We start from the raw sequence: 14,609 nt of genomic DNA on the forward strand, positions 1-14,609 counted from the left end.
ACCCCGTACTCTTTCCACGCCTGCTGAGTCACCCTTCACCTCTGGTGTTTTCTCCTCATTCTGGAATTCCTGCTGTCATCTTGGCTTGATGATTTTCTCATTCCTATTAACCTCTTTCCCATATCGTGCCTTTTCTATCTGTGGCAAGTTTTCCTAATGTGATCATCCATTCGTTTACACGGTAAACATTCATGAAACATCTGCCCTGTGCCTTGCACTGTCCAAATGCAGGAGATAAAATCCAAGTAGGCTATTCTGTGGTACGCAGATACTTAAAAACTTACCCTTTAACAGATTCATGCTGATGTGGGGAGTTTTGAATTGAGTCATTTCTCCTTCCTTACGAGTAAAAGGAAGTTTCTGTGATGAACATTCAGCTTGTAGTCTGTGAGGTCTTTGGAAACTTGAACTTCAGTCATTCCCTGTGTGGCTGAGTGGCGGGGCATGCATTGTAGAGGTTCAAGTTCCCAGGATTTCACATGAGTTATCACAGTCCAGCCTTTGGCAGTCTGCCACCCTCTCTACTTGGTAGACAGGTTCGTGAAATTTGACGCTCTTACGTCTTTCCTGGAAAATCTTGTAAGGTTCAGCGGTCCTTCACTGGCTGACCCATTTCTGTTAAACTCCTGTTGTCAGACCCAAGGTTATCCCGGACCTGTTGTTAGAATAGTCAGTGCATTCCACTGACTTTCTTTTTTTTTTTAACTCCCAGCCTAGGCTTTGAATGACAATTTATACTTTACATGCAGAAATGGGACACTGCTCTTTTTTTTTCTTTCTTTCTTTCTTTTTTTGGCTACATTGGGTCTTCGTTGCTACGTGCAGGCTTTCTCTAGTTGTGGCGAGCGGGGGCTACCCTTCATTGCAGTGCACGGGCTTCTCATTGTGGTGGCTTCTCTCTTCTTGCAGAGCACAGGCTCTAGGGGTGCAGGCTTCAGTAGTTGTGGCACATGGGCTTAGTTGCTCCATGGCATGTGGGATCTTCCCAGACCAGGGATCGAACCCACGTCCCCAGCATTGGCAGGAGGATTCTTAACCACTGCGCCACCAGGGAAGTCCTGGGACACTGCTCTTTGTGTGTATTATGCTGCCACTAACTCCCCTTAAAATGTGAACCAACTGCCTCAAGCATTTATTGTATCAACATAGCACAGTAAAGTAGGATTTGGACAATTATTCCTTTAGTGGACACATGTAAGCGAGAGAAGTGTCTCTACCAAAAATATAGAGTACTTCTTAGTGAGGTAGAAGGGGTGGTTTGTGAGAGTAGTAGGGCTCTTACCGTATTTTGCTTTCAGCTCATCTCCTTTGGTATTCACTTCCGTGCTTCACATCTTTGAGACCCATCATTGCCCCTGTCCTTGATGAATAAGTATGGTCTTGGTTGTTGCAATATTGCCTAGTTGGAAATACCCTGGACTTGAGAGTCAGAAGTCCTGTGTTGGAGCCCAGATTATAGCGTTTACTGTGTGATTCAGTTCAAGTTGTTCAAATTCCTAGTCTGTAAAATGGGAATAATAAATGATGTCTGTTCCCACCCCCACTCCATCTACCTTCCACTCCTAGTGTTGCTCAAATGAGAAAATGAATTTCAAAGTGTCGTGTAACTTACACAGTGCTCTGACACGGGACCCCCCATCCTTACCAAGTATGGGCTTTGTGAACTACCGCAGGGTTCATGAAATGCCTCTTTCTGTTACAGGACGGTTATTAAGACTTTCCCCTTCTACGGGCATCTGTGATCACAAGCAGCTGCCTCTTCACCCACCCAGAGGCAGCGTAGACCTCTGTGGGACAGCTGTTTATGATGACATTCTTTCTTCAGTTAAGCTGAAATCTAGCCTCCTAACTTCAAGATAACTTACACTTCTTGGTTCTAGTTTTACAGAGTAACAAGAAACAGTTCAAATCAGTGCATGTCAAGTTATAGAAATTTATAACTGAGAAAGGGGTCTTAAACTCAGCTTCCTGTTTTTGGCAATTCAATTCAATAAATAAGAGCTGGGGCCTGTCACATGGGGGCTGTGCTCCGGCACTAAAGGCAGCTATTGTTTCTCCTCCTGATCTCCGGAAGTGGAACCAAAGGGCAGGGAACCAAATGGGGATGAATGGGAAGCAAAAAGTTTTTAACTCCTTAATATGCACAAATGTGGTGGTTTGAATTTTTTTAAGAATCCTTGCTAGAAGAAATAGTACCTGTATTTATTGGGCTCAGCAGACTTCTAATCTACAAATGAACATATTTACAAAATAGAAATAGAGTCAAAGATGTAGAAAACAAACTTATGGTTTGTTTTACCAAGGGGGGAAGGGAGGGAGGGATAAACTGGGAGTTTGGGATTGACATATACACACTATTATATATAAAATAGACAACTAATAGGAATCTACTGGGGACTTCCAGTGGTTTAAGACTTCACCTTCCAATGTAGGCGGTGCGGGTTCGATCCCTGGTCGGGGAGCTAAGATCCCACATGCCTCTCTGCCAAAAAAAAAAACAAAACATAAAACAGAAGCAATATTGTAACAAATTCAATAAAAACTTCAAAAATCGTCCACATCAAAAAAATCTTTAAAAAAAAAGAAAAGAATCTACTGTATAGCACAGGGAAGTCAATACTCTGTAATGACCTATATGGGAAAAGAATCTAAAAAAAAGTGGATATATGTATATGTATAACTGATTCACTTTGCTGTACAGCAAAAACTAACACAACATTGTAAATGGACTGTACTCCAATAAAAATTAATTTTAAAAAACCTACAAAAATGAAGACAAAAGAATGATAAATAAGAAACACAGATATTTCTAATTTTTATAAGCTCCTATGTGTTTAACAACCTGTAAATGAAAAACATATTTGCACGTAGAGAAATGGAAAAATGGTGATATGGCAGCATGATAATGCCTTTGTGAGTGCTGCACTTCCAATGCAGGGGGTGTGGGTTCGATACCTGGTCTGGGAGCTAAGATTTAAGATCCTACATGCCTCTCAGCCAAAAAACCAAAACAGAAACAGTATTGTAACAAATTCAATAAAGACTTTAAAAATGGTCCACATCAAAAAAAAAATCTTTAACAACACTGTAAAGCAACTGTACTCCAATAAAAATTAATTAAAAAATAATAAAATAAATGGGTATATTTAGTACCTACTTCAGGGTTTTTGTGAGAAATAAAAGACTTAATTTCCATGAAGTACATAGAACAGTGCCTGACAGTTAATGCCTAATACATTATTTTTTATGAGCTTTTGAGGACTGTGAGATTTGACATATTTTTAGTCTACTGTATTTTTTTGAAATAGCATTAAAAAATAAAAAACTATAACACCCTATTTACCAACCATATCCAATAACAGAATTGGCATGGTTCATCTTTCTGATCACTTTGGTGGTTTCACAAGATGGGACTTGGCTGTCAGAAAAGCTTTATCATGATACTGAAAACTTACTCCCAGATAACATACTTCTTTGGACCTTAGACCAAATTTATGTATTCTAGGAGGTGCTTTTTTTTGGCATTGTGAGTTTGGAGAATTTTAGGTGGGAATCAGGATTCAACCCTGCCTTCTCTGTTGTTAGGGTCTTGATATCTGCCTTAACTGTCCAGAACTTTTGCTTGCCTTGTATGTAACAAAAGAGATTTTTTAAATGTTATCTTTGGGCTTCCCTGGTGGCGTAGTGGTTGAGGGTCCGCCTGCCGATGCGGGGGACATGGGTTCGTGCCCCGGTCCGGGAGGATCCCACGTGCCGCGGAGGGGCTGGGCATGTGGGCCATGGCCGCTGGGCCTGCGCGTCTGGAGCCTGTGCTCCGCAGCGGGAGGGGCCACAGCGGTGAGAGGCCCGTGTACCAAAAAACAAAAACAAAAACAAAACAAAACAAAAATGTTATCTTTGATTTGGAGGTGTGCTAATTCAAGTATTTTTGTGACCCATTTAGCTTTTAGAGGTAATGAAACATTGATCAAGAACTTCATTTATAACAGGCCCATTCATAATAATCCTAGTGGCTTATTTCACAGAAGCTGTTTCCAGATAAAAATACTGATCATGACTTCCCATGATGTTCCTGAAAGGGTAAAATTAAACTGTGGGAAATTCTTGGAATTTAACTAGTAATTAACTTATAAAGAACCTTTTAAAAAAATCATAACTCCCCCAAGCTATTATATAACAAAGGACCTTAGGAGTTCAGAATTCTTTTATGTACGTATTTTTTCTTAACTGAAACCCAATGAGCATTGTCAAGTATCCTCGAGTTTGAACTAAAATGATTTCTTTAGATAGAGGAGCCTTTGAGTCCAGTATTGGCTTTCCATCCTTAGGTCCAGTCTGAATTTATACTGATGCTTCACTTGTTAACCTAGTTATCTGGACGTAAGTTTTTACTCATGTACTGTATTATGTTACAATCCTAAATGGCATGTTTAGGCTCAACATTTTTAAACATGCAGAAAGCACAAGTTAATTTTATCTGCTAGTCAGTTTCCTTTCCAGACTTTTACTTTAAGGAATGTCAGATTTCTATTTGGGGAGGTGATGAATAGACTACACAGAGTGAAAGGAGTGCTTTCAAGGGGCCACATAGCAGAGTGAAAAGAGCATGATTTGGAAACCCTGGATCTGTGTGATACTGGGGAAATTTCTCTGCTTCTTTCAAAATCTGCTTCCTCATATGTTAATGGACATACTCCGTGTCTGGAAAGGTTATGATCTGATGCCACACAGTCCTGGGTGCACAATAAATTCCCAAGAAATGGCAACTGTGATATTTTATATAAGAAATTTGTTCCATTTATGTTTAATATTTAAAAGCAGTGCTGAAAGACATTTTGGTCTATTTTGTGACCATATTAAATAGACTTATAATTTTAAAAGGTTATCTAAAGACTTTGAGAACACCAAAAGGAATACTTGATTTTGGAATAAACTAACTAATCATTAAAGAAATTCTTCTTCTCGATTCCTCTGTTTACTATGTGAGGGTTTTAATGACCATTTCCCCATTTCTCCAATTTTTGACATCCTTGTGAATTTAGCTTTAAAAAAAGTTAACAGAATAACTGATAAAGGATATAAAGTGCTGCCAGGATGGATTCCTCATTCACAATTTTATATTTCATTCCATAATTCATTTTTGGATTATTTGAGCTTTTTTTGTTTGTTCATAAAGTGCCCTCAAGGTCACAGGTTGTGTTTTCAAGTTGATCCCCTTGTGAGGGGAAAGGAAAGGATGTCGTAAGGTACATGTTCATGGGCTGCACCTCCTTTCCCTGCTCTCTTATTTTTTTCTGGTTCATCAGTGGTTTGGACTTTGGGTTAGTGCATCAGTGTTCCCAGGAAGGGGTGGCTACATTGTAATGCAAACTGAACTTATATGCAACCTGGGGCCAATATTTGAAACACCACATATTTTAATGAGACATAAAATTGTATGGTAAGCCTTCCTTGTGTGTTTAAAAAAAAAAAACCAGTAATGTTTCGTTCAATTTGTTTCTCCAGGTGGCATTTTTCTGAAGTTGTTCATCGAGACTTCCCAGCATCCCTGCAGATATAATAGGTGAGTAAATGAAATCAGATACCCTTACTATCAGTGATCCTTTGGAAACCCTTTCGAGGTGGGTGGCAACTTACTTCTTGAAAGAGGTGCAGTGTTCCAAACTTTGGGGCCCTGAATGATAAACACTAGTTTTTTTGTTTTTGTTTTTGGCTAGAAATACCACTTTGATGAACGTACACAAATGTTGTAAAGGACCCTGTAAAGTTTCACTAATGATATTAAGTTTAATGATGTAAATTCCATACCTTCAGTTCTGACATGGTTTGTTCTGTCACCATTTACAAACAAGTTTAAGACCTCTTTATAATGGGCACAGCTGGCTTTAAGTTGTCTTTCCTTTTGAGCTTGTCTGTGGATCATTCACCCTTTGTTATCATTTCCCTCTGAAAGGGGAAGTAGAGGTGGCCAATTCGAATTACCCAATTTTAGTTTTTGATGACAGCATGGGTAGAGGAATTGCCTAAATAAAAGTTGAAAACAGTTGACTAATAGGTGATTTATGATTAACTCTATAGATTTTAATTTATAAAGGTCACTTTAGGAGAATATTAGTAACAGGAATAGGGGCTGAGTAACCTCCTACAGTATGCATTCAAGGAAAGCAAAGTGGAAAGTTAAATAACTGTCCCCAAAGACTTTGATCCAGCTCTGTTTCTCAAAAGGGAGAGGCCTGTTCAACCTCGTCCTGTAGGGGCCTTGCTCTTGTCATGAACTTGAGGGTGGGGCTCAGGCCAAGGGAACCAGTGCATGGTATGTACTTGGGACTGACCGACACCCTGTCCAGGAGGGTCTGCCACGTGCAGGGGATTTGAAGAGTATTTTCACAGATACCGTCCCATTTGTGGAAAAGTGATCTTTTTGTTTACAGATTCTGGGGAAGGAAAAATTGCTCTTATGTCGTGAATTGAACTATTGATTTCTCAAATGTTTTTAAATTGTCCTAACAACTGCTGGTTGGGTTAGGTGAGGAAGCTTGGCTTGTTTTTTGTTTTTTTAAATGGGAACTGTAAGCACGTATGAGTTATGAAATTATTATTTTACATCTTTATTGGAGTATAATTGCTTAACAATGGTGTGTTAGTTTCTGCTTTATAACAAAGTGAATCAGTTATACATATGCATATGTTCCCAAATTATGAAATTATTTGAGCAAAGTTCCTGCTCATGGGAAAGCTGAGGCTGACCCAAGACAGGTGGGTATCCTGTTGGCACTTTATCAAACTGATAATCTTTAAATATCTGCTCATGTTTATATAGTGGGGGTGGGAGAAACTGATTGTCTATTAATAAAGACTATTAATAAAAAATACATACTTTTCCCTGAACGTTGAAAATAAGGGATTTATTACTTGTGATTTTCTGAACCAGGTGTTCACAAACCTGCTTAAAATTTGGCTAATAATAACAGTCTGCCATGCGCTGTTCAGATCCAGAATTCCAGAGACCTGCTAGCCTGGTGATAATTGGGGTTGGTGGTGAGGCCTGCTTTTGCTCATACAGTTCTATGAGGGGAATATTCTCAACAGAGACAGTCTTGTGCTGGTGAGGGGTGTTTCTTTCCACTCAGAGGCATTGTCTGCTTGAGTGAAAACAGGTCTGATTGCCATTTTGCCTGTTATGTAATGAGTCAAGTGCACCCCCGAGTTAAGTGGCTCCATGTTTCCAATGTATTCCAATGATGATTTAGTCCCCCTTTGTGAGTTGTCACCCTGGATCAGTTCCAGGCTGGCCTGTTTAATCCAGCTCTGGGGAAAAGCCAATTCCATCTGCCAGTGCCTTCAGCAGCTAAGTCGTGTTTGCCCTTGAAATCCCTGTCTCTGAAGATTTAACCAGATAAAACCAACCTGCTCTGTATCTTTTTTGGTTTTTGTTTTTTGAATTGTGAATTCATCCCATGTAAATACAATAAAACTTTACCAAATCAGAAGACATAAGAACAGTCACTCTGGGCTTCCCTGGTGGCGCAGTGGTTGAGAGTCCGCCTGCCGATGCAGGGGACACGGGTTCGTGCCCCGGTCCGGGAAGATCCCACATGCCGCGGAGCGGCTGGGCCCGTGAGCCATGGCCGCTGAGCCTGCGCGTCCGGAGCCTGTGCTCCGCAACGGTAGAGGCCACAGCAGTGAGAGGCCCGCGCACCGCAAAAAAAAAAAAAAAAAAAAAAAAAAAAAAGGAACAGCCACTCTGATTAACAGCATCTAAATTACGAAGAAATCTGATCCTACCTTCTGCTGTATATGGTCGCTCATGTTATATCAGCTTGGTAGAAGGTTTCTCTTGAGCAAAGAGAGTCACTGTGATTTGGGGAGAGTCTTATCATCAGGAGGCCCTAGGCTGAGGCTCCACCTCGGCCGGACGCAGACCTGGGTTGGAATTCCAGCTGTGGTGCAAGCTGGCTGTGTGACCGAAGGCAGCCTTCCTTACCTGACGGAACTCTCATCTCTTTATGTGTGGATACTACTTCCTTCCAGAGTGGTTTGAAAGAGTGAACAAGGCATGATGGCAGCATGCGTGGTACATAGTAGACGACAGGTACCCCCTGCCTGGCTCCTGACCCCAGGCATCTTAGAAAAGGCATTGGACACGAGGTGGAGGGACTGCTCTGCTGGGTAGCTCCTGTGTCTCCCTGGTAAAGTACAAGGCGATTCCTGCTCTGTTCTGCCCCGCCTACTCCGTGAGAATTGTGAGGAGCCTTTGAAAAGTAGGAACTTAGGGTGTGTGGTTAGAATCAGAGGGCTTCTGTGGCAGGCTTTTTTTTTTTTTTTTTAAATCTGACTTTCTGGGCTTGAATCCTAGCTCTGCACCTTATAGTTAGGTGTATGACCTTGAACAAATTATTAACACCCTCTCTGGCTCTCACCCTATCTCACAGGATTGCTGTGAGATTAAATGATGTACTGTGTGTAGAGTGGGGCATATGGAACTAGTACCTGGTGAATCTCAAGAAATATGCCAGTAAATTTGCCAGAATACTTTTAGAAGGGAGACAGAGAATTTCACTCAAAAGAATATCCGTGGTTTTAAAATCTCTCCAGTTTGAACCTCGGCTTACTGTGCTGCCTTTTCTATCATGTTATGATAGTTTAGACCAGGGAAGGTCATCTTTGTCCTGAATAAACGAAGAGTGACCATATCCTGCCATGTGAGTCTCATTCATTCAGAAGGGCAGAGCATTGGGAGTTAGTCTTCCTGGATTTTCTTCATGAGTAAACCGATCTTTCCCTGTCTGGAAGAATTCTTACCAGAATTGACCAGATTTGCAAAGTGAAAGCTCTAGACCTGCATTGTCCAATATGGCGGCCACATATGGCCATTGAGTATTTGAAATATGGCTAGTATGACAGAGGCACTGAATTTTTAATTTTATTTAATTTTAGTTCATTTAAAATTTAGAACTAATAGTTCAGTTATTGGAAAACTTTTACGTGTGTGTGGGACAACTTGGGCATCTACTTTTCAACTATAAATTTTTAAAGTTTAAATCAGATCAGGTATTTCTGATGAAAATTCAGTGCCTGAGTTGAGATGTGCTGAAAGTGCAAAATACACACCAGATTTTGAAGTGTTACTATGAGAAAAAATTGTCAATATTTTAATACTTTTTATATTGATTCTATGTGGAAATGATATTTTAGATATTTTGAGTTAAATACATTATTTCAATTAATTTCTTTTTGCTTTTTTAATGTTGCTCCTAAAATTTTAAAATAATGTACATGGCTCACAAAATTCTATTGGACAGTGCTGCTCTAGACGATCCTTGAAAGAATCGGATAATTTCTAATTTATTAAGTGAAGTACAAGTTTTTCCAATAGACTGCAGATTATAAAAGTGGTTTTTTTCTTCTTTTAAGTTTTTTGTTTCAGTTTACCAATTAACAAGTTTAGAGGAATTTTTTAAAATACTTAAAATTGGAAAGAAAAAGAAAAGGCACGTAGCTGATTTGTTACCTGAACTTTTACGTGGTACAGCCTGAGGAGGCTCCATTTAGACGTCTTGGCTGTAGTCTTTCCCCTCAGCCTTCTTACGAAATGTACGAAGGGAGGCACTCACCGCCATCCACCAGGATATGAACCCACACACTGTTTTTCAGCTAAATATTCTGCTTCCTTGATGATTGTTGGCTCTGACATTTGATGCAGATACCTTGTTCCCTGGGTCACATTTTGCCGTGCCCAGGAGATCGGTTTAGGAACTGTCATCCAGGAAAAAATGACTTTTAATCACCTATAACAAGTAGCACTCCCTTCTTACTATAGTACCAGAAATACAGAGATACATTCCTAAGGGAATAATTGCTGGCTTGATGTTTAGTTGTAACTGGTGTGTGTATGAAACGTGAGAAGATAATACAATGAAAATCATCGGTATTCTGTTTCACATTTATGCCCTGGGTGACACTTAAGTGTGTTTTAAGTGGTGGGGTGAAGAGTACTAGATTCAGAATCATCTTGGTCTGGGTTTGAGTCCTGGCTGTGTCACAAAGTGATGGTAGTGAGGTTTCCTAACTTCTCTGTGTTCCTGTGTAATTGGTGCCAACAAACACCAGTCACTTTCCTTGTCAAAATTCTTCCATTGTAAGTACTTTATCTGTGACATCCGCACCCCTTTTCTGTAAGAAACATGGCAAATACCTTGCCGTCCTCATACTTTTCCATACTGAGCAAGTGAATGAGAGAGTTTACTTTCCAGTACTGTAAACTTTATCCAGGAATTAAACAGGATTTGATATTTATATATTAGATAGAAACCATTATCAAATTTCATGAAGAATCTTCAGCTAAGGAAAGGTAGCTTTTCCTTGCAGAGAGTTTAACTGTTTTTAAATTCCAGTATTAGAGTATAGAATTCATTTCCACCAGCAGCTTGAAAGCAGTTAATAGGAGAGGAGAAGCACTTAGTAAGAGAGGATATTATAGCCTTCTCCTTTTACTGAGGGTAAACTGGATGAAATGTACATTCTTTGGATAGAAAATGATAAAGTATAAGTAGTCAGTGGTTTACAAGATTTAGCAAAAGCAAATCAAGGTAATTAAATGCATTAAAGACTTAAACTGAGTGCAGTTCTTTTTCTATTTCTGTTACTTGCATGTTGATAGGTTGTCTTTTTTCTGGTCAGAAGTCTGGCTGTAGACACTGTGCCTGTCTGAAGGAGAGTCCTGAGCATTCTTCCCAGCAGGGGCATTCCCTTTCTATGAAAAGTGGCTTCCCTTGGTAGGCTGTAAACCTCCTGAGGGCTGGTCTGAGTCTTTTATTATACCCTCTGTGCCCAATACAGTGTCTGATGCATGGTAGGTGCTGAGTGAATATCAGCTGAATGGATGGAGGATAAATGATGCTTAGACTGTAGAGCTGGTTCTGTAACATTCTCTGAAGAGAACTTTACTTCAGGTACGTTATAGGCTGCCCAGCACAGTGCCTGACACGTGTTATGTGCTCAGTAAATGTTGGGCAAATGGAGGGGTGAATGTGGGTTTAAGTATAACTTCCAATTTATAAAGGACTTTTGGGAGTATGACCTGTTTGTTTATTTTTTTGATATTTAAAGATATCTTTATTAACATGAGGTCGGAAATAATTTCTTAAGAAACAAAGAGCATAAGTCACATAGGAAACAATTGATAACTTTGGCTACATTAAAATTATGAAATTTATCAAAAGGCTATATAGAGAGTGAAAAGATAAAATATTTAAAACACTCATAAATTCACAAAGGAGAATATGTAAAGAATGCCTGTGAATCAATAAGGAGGATAGGGCTTCCCTGGTGGCGCAGTGGTTGAGAGTCCGCCTGCCGATGCAGGGGACGCGGGTTCGTGCCCCGGTCCGGGAGGATCCCACGTGCCGCGGAGTGGCTGGGCCCGTGAGCCATGGTCGCTGAGCCTGCACATCCGGAGCCTGTGCTCCGCAACAGGAGAGGCCACAGCGGTGAGAGGCCCGCGTACCGCAAAAAAAAAAAAAAACAAAAAAAAAAAATAAGGAGGATAGGCAACCAACTGAAGCAAAAATCCAGGAGTGGAGAAGGGTGGTGAAATACTTGAACAAGCACGTCATAAAGAGGAACTGCAAGGAACCAGTAAAATGAAAAGTTGCTCAACCTCTTGAGTAATGTGATTACAACCCCCCCACAAGATACACCCTCACCTCCACCTGATAAGCAAAAGGTTTTTAAGTCTGATAATGGCAAATCCTGACAAGAATGTGGAACAGTATGAACTCTCAGATACCACTGGTGAGAATCAAATTATTAGACTCACCCACTTTGTTTTTTTTTTAACTTCTACTTTTTTTTTTTAAATGAAAAAAAGTTGACATACAGTATCATGTTAGTTTCAAGTAAACAACATAGGGAATTGACTTTTAAATACATTATGAATTCATCACCATGATAAGTCTAGTAACCATCTGAATATAACCCATTTATAATTTGGGAAGCAAAGAAGGTTCTTTTAAGCAGAGAGTTGAAGTTGAACATTAAGAAGGCACCACGAGTGACAGATTGACCGGAGCCCAGGAGCCCAGGTAGGAAGGTGTCAGTGGCAAGAAACGACGAGGGCTGGGGAGGAGAGGGTGGGCAGGGCTGCAGCTAACTGATGAAGCGCAGTCCCGGGGGAAGGGGGAAAGGTGCCTGTGGGGTTAGCTCTGGGCAGGGGCTGGGGCAGCTGTGTGGCAGAGGGAGGGAGGGTTGCAATAGGGTAAGATTAAAGTACAAGGAGTAGATGTTAAGAGAATTCCCACGTGGTGGCCTCAGTTCTTTTGAGAAGTAGAAGTTCATCTGCTTTGGGGAGAGGAGGTGAAGCCTGGGGTTAAAAAGAAGAATCCATGATCCCCTACATGGAAAGGAACTCTTCTCAGTGCTGATGTAGCCATCTTCCTATGAATTCTGGTTCTTTGTCTAATGGATTATTCCACAGGGAATTCTGGTTCTCCAGCTGATGCAGTTGGTCCACAAGGACCTTCTGGATCTCTCATCAGTAGACATAGTTTTGTTATGATCAAATGCCTAAGTCTATGAAAAACGCTATTTGCAAACCCTCCAGCAAGTTGATTTGGTTCCAGCTGGTACCTCTCTTGTCCGTCCCATATACATGGAGAAATGCCATAATCCTTATGTAGAAAGCTTTTCTACTTTAATGGTCCACTCTTTAAATTGTTCCTTGAAAGGAAGGGGTGAACTGACCTCAGGTGAATGAATATACACTGGGATAGTGTAGAGGTGTCTCCCTCACTATCACCATAAAATATATTTATGCTTTTATATGAAGCTTGTTAATACAGGTAAATAGTACCTGCATACATTTTTATTTGGTATTCTTTTTTTTTATTAAATCATTTGCCATGTCAAACCACAGCAATCCATGCTTACAACCAAAGAAGGCTGTAATATAGCTGTGAAGTTCCAAGATCCTGCCCCCTTAAACACCCTCTCTACTCTTTGAAATATCATCATGGCTTTGTAACAGAAACTGACTTCTTCTGAATTAAATATTGATTTAATCTACATTTCCTTTTGGATTAATTCAATAACCAAAATAAAGTGTTCGTAATCTTTTCCCTCTTGTGCTCTCACGCTGTGGGGAGACCACTAGTCATACAGCGGTCCTCTCCTTCCAGACACCAGCATCCCCTGAGCCACGGGGCAGCCATTTACCAGGTATTATAGGGCTGGGGTGCCAGGCAACCTGTAAAGGTGGGACTGGCCCCTAGTCTTTGTGCCTTATGTTACCAGCCTAGAACAGCCTATGAAAAACTCTTAAAGCTAATTGGCAAGCTCAGATGGACTTGGAAATGTACCTGACTTTGATCCAAATTATTCTATATACACAGCCAAGTTGTGTTAGGAAATGGACACTTCCTGTCATTAACTCACAGCTAATGAAGACAAATATGACTGCAAATCCACTTTAGAAATCTCGTGTGATTAATCTGTAGGAGCTGGGTTCTCATTGCCTCACTGCCTCATTTCTCTCTTCTTCCTTCTTTCTCAAACTGCATTCCTGATTCAATTAAAGTTCAATCTATTTTTCTCCTACTGTTCATGGAATGACTATGGATTGGAAAGGTACGTTCAGACTAGGGTGGTGGTCAACTGCTGTCATGGACTCATCATTGTTCAGGGTCAGAGTAACCAGTTTATTGGCCATTTACACCTCACATCAAGTATATTTAAGTCTGCCCTTCTAGAAACTCAGGCATTTTGATACGAGGGTAGTTACAGAGAAAGTCACTTGGGCAAAAACCCAGGAATTACATTTTTATTTAGTCTATGTTTTATGCTTGTATATTTATGTTGTCTGCACATCTTAAAGATGGTTTTTTTGTTTTTTTTTTTACCTGCTCAAAGGTCACATCTCAGTCTTTCTTGTGCCCTTGAGCACTGTATACTCTTGAAGCCAAGCAGTAGTCCTTATGTACTTACTCTTGTGGCTGGACTAGAATTGCCAGAAGATGTCTGTATGTGTTTTTCTCCCGATTATCAAAATAATCCATGTTCATACAGAAAAGTATAAGCAGGAAGGGAAAAATAATCAGTTCCTTTAGGGATCACCACTGCCAATCTTGTGACAAGGTTTTCTTTTTGTACGTTCTTTTCTTCACATAACTGAGCACTTATTCTGTATGCGACTTTATATTCAGTTACTTTTTTGTTTAATATTATAAGCGTTTCCCCATATCATAAAAAGTTTCTTGTTTAAAAGAAATTTCAGTGGTTGAATATTGTCTTACGGTATATATTTAAATCATTTTAACATTTTATTTTTGACATTCGAGTTGATTTCTGATTTTTTTAAAACCATTAAATATAAACTTTGAATATGCTTTTATAGATATTGATTCAGTTTTAAAAATATATCCAGGAAAGTTGGGCTGTCATTGGTAGTATAAGAGAGTACTTGTTTTGTCATGCCCTGAAGATGATCAGATCTTTTCATCTTTGCCAGTTTGGGATGTGAGAATGGCATCTCATTTTAAATTTTACTGTTTTTATTACTAATGAAATTGAATATTTTTCATAAATAGAAGAGTCATTTGTTTTTTCTCTTTTGT

At 39.9% G+C, this 14,609-nt stretch overlaps 1 protein-coding gene across 2 annotated transcripts in view; it reads left to right on the forward strand.

Moving 5' to 3' along the window:
• LHFPL2 (LHFPL tetraspan subfamily member 2) overlaps nt 1-14,609 on the forward strand; it is a 174,174-nt gene that overhangs the window by 87,711 nt on the left and 71,854 nt on the right. For both annotated transcript variants that reach the window (XM_082620319.1, XM_082620320.1), the window contains exon 3: nt 5,506-5,563. The gene's annotated coding sequence lies outside the window, so the exon portion shown is untranslated. The remainder of the gene's footprint in view (nt 1-5,505; nt 5,564-14,609) is intronic.

This window comes from Mesoplodon mirus, assembly GCF_964341445.2.
Source record: "Mesoplodon mirus genome assembly, chromosome: 5".
Classification (NCBI taxonomy): domain Eukaryota; kingdom Metazoa; phylum Chordata; class Mammalia; order Artiodactyla; family Ziphiidae; genus Mesoplodon; species Mesoplodon mirus.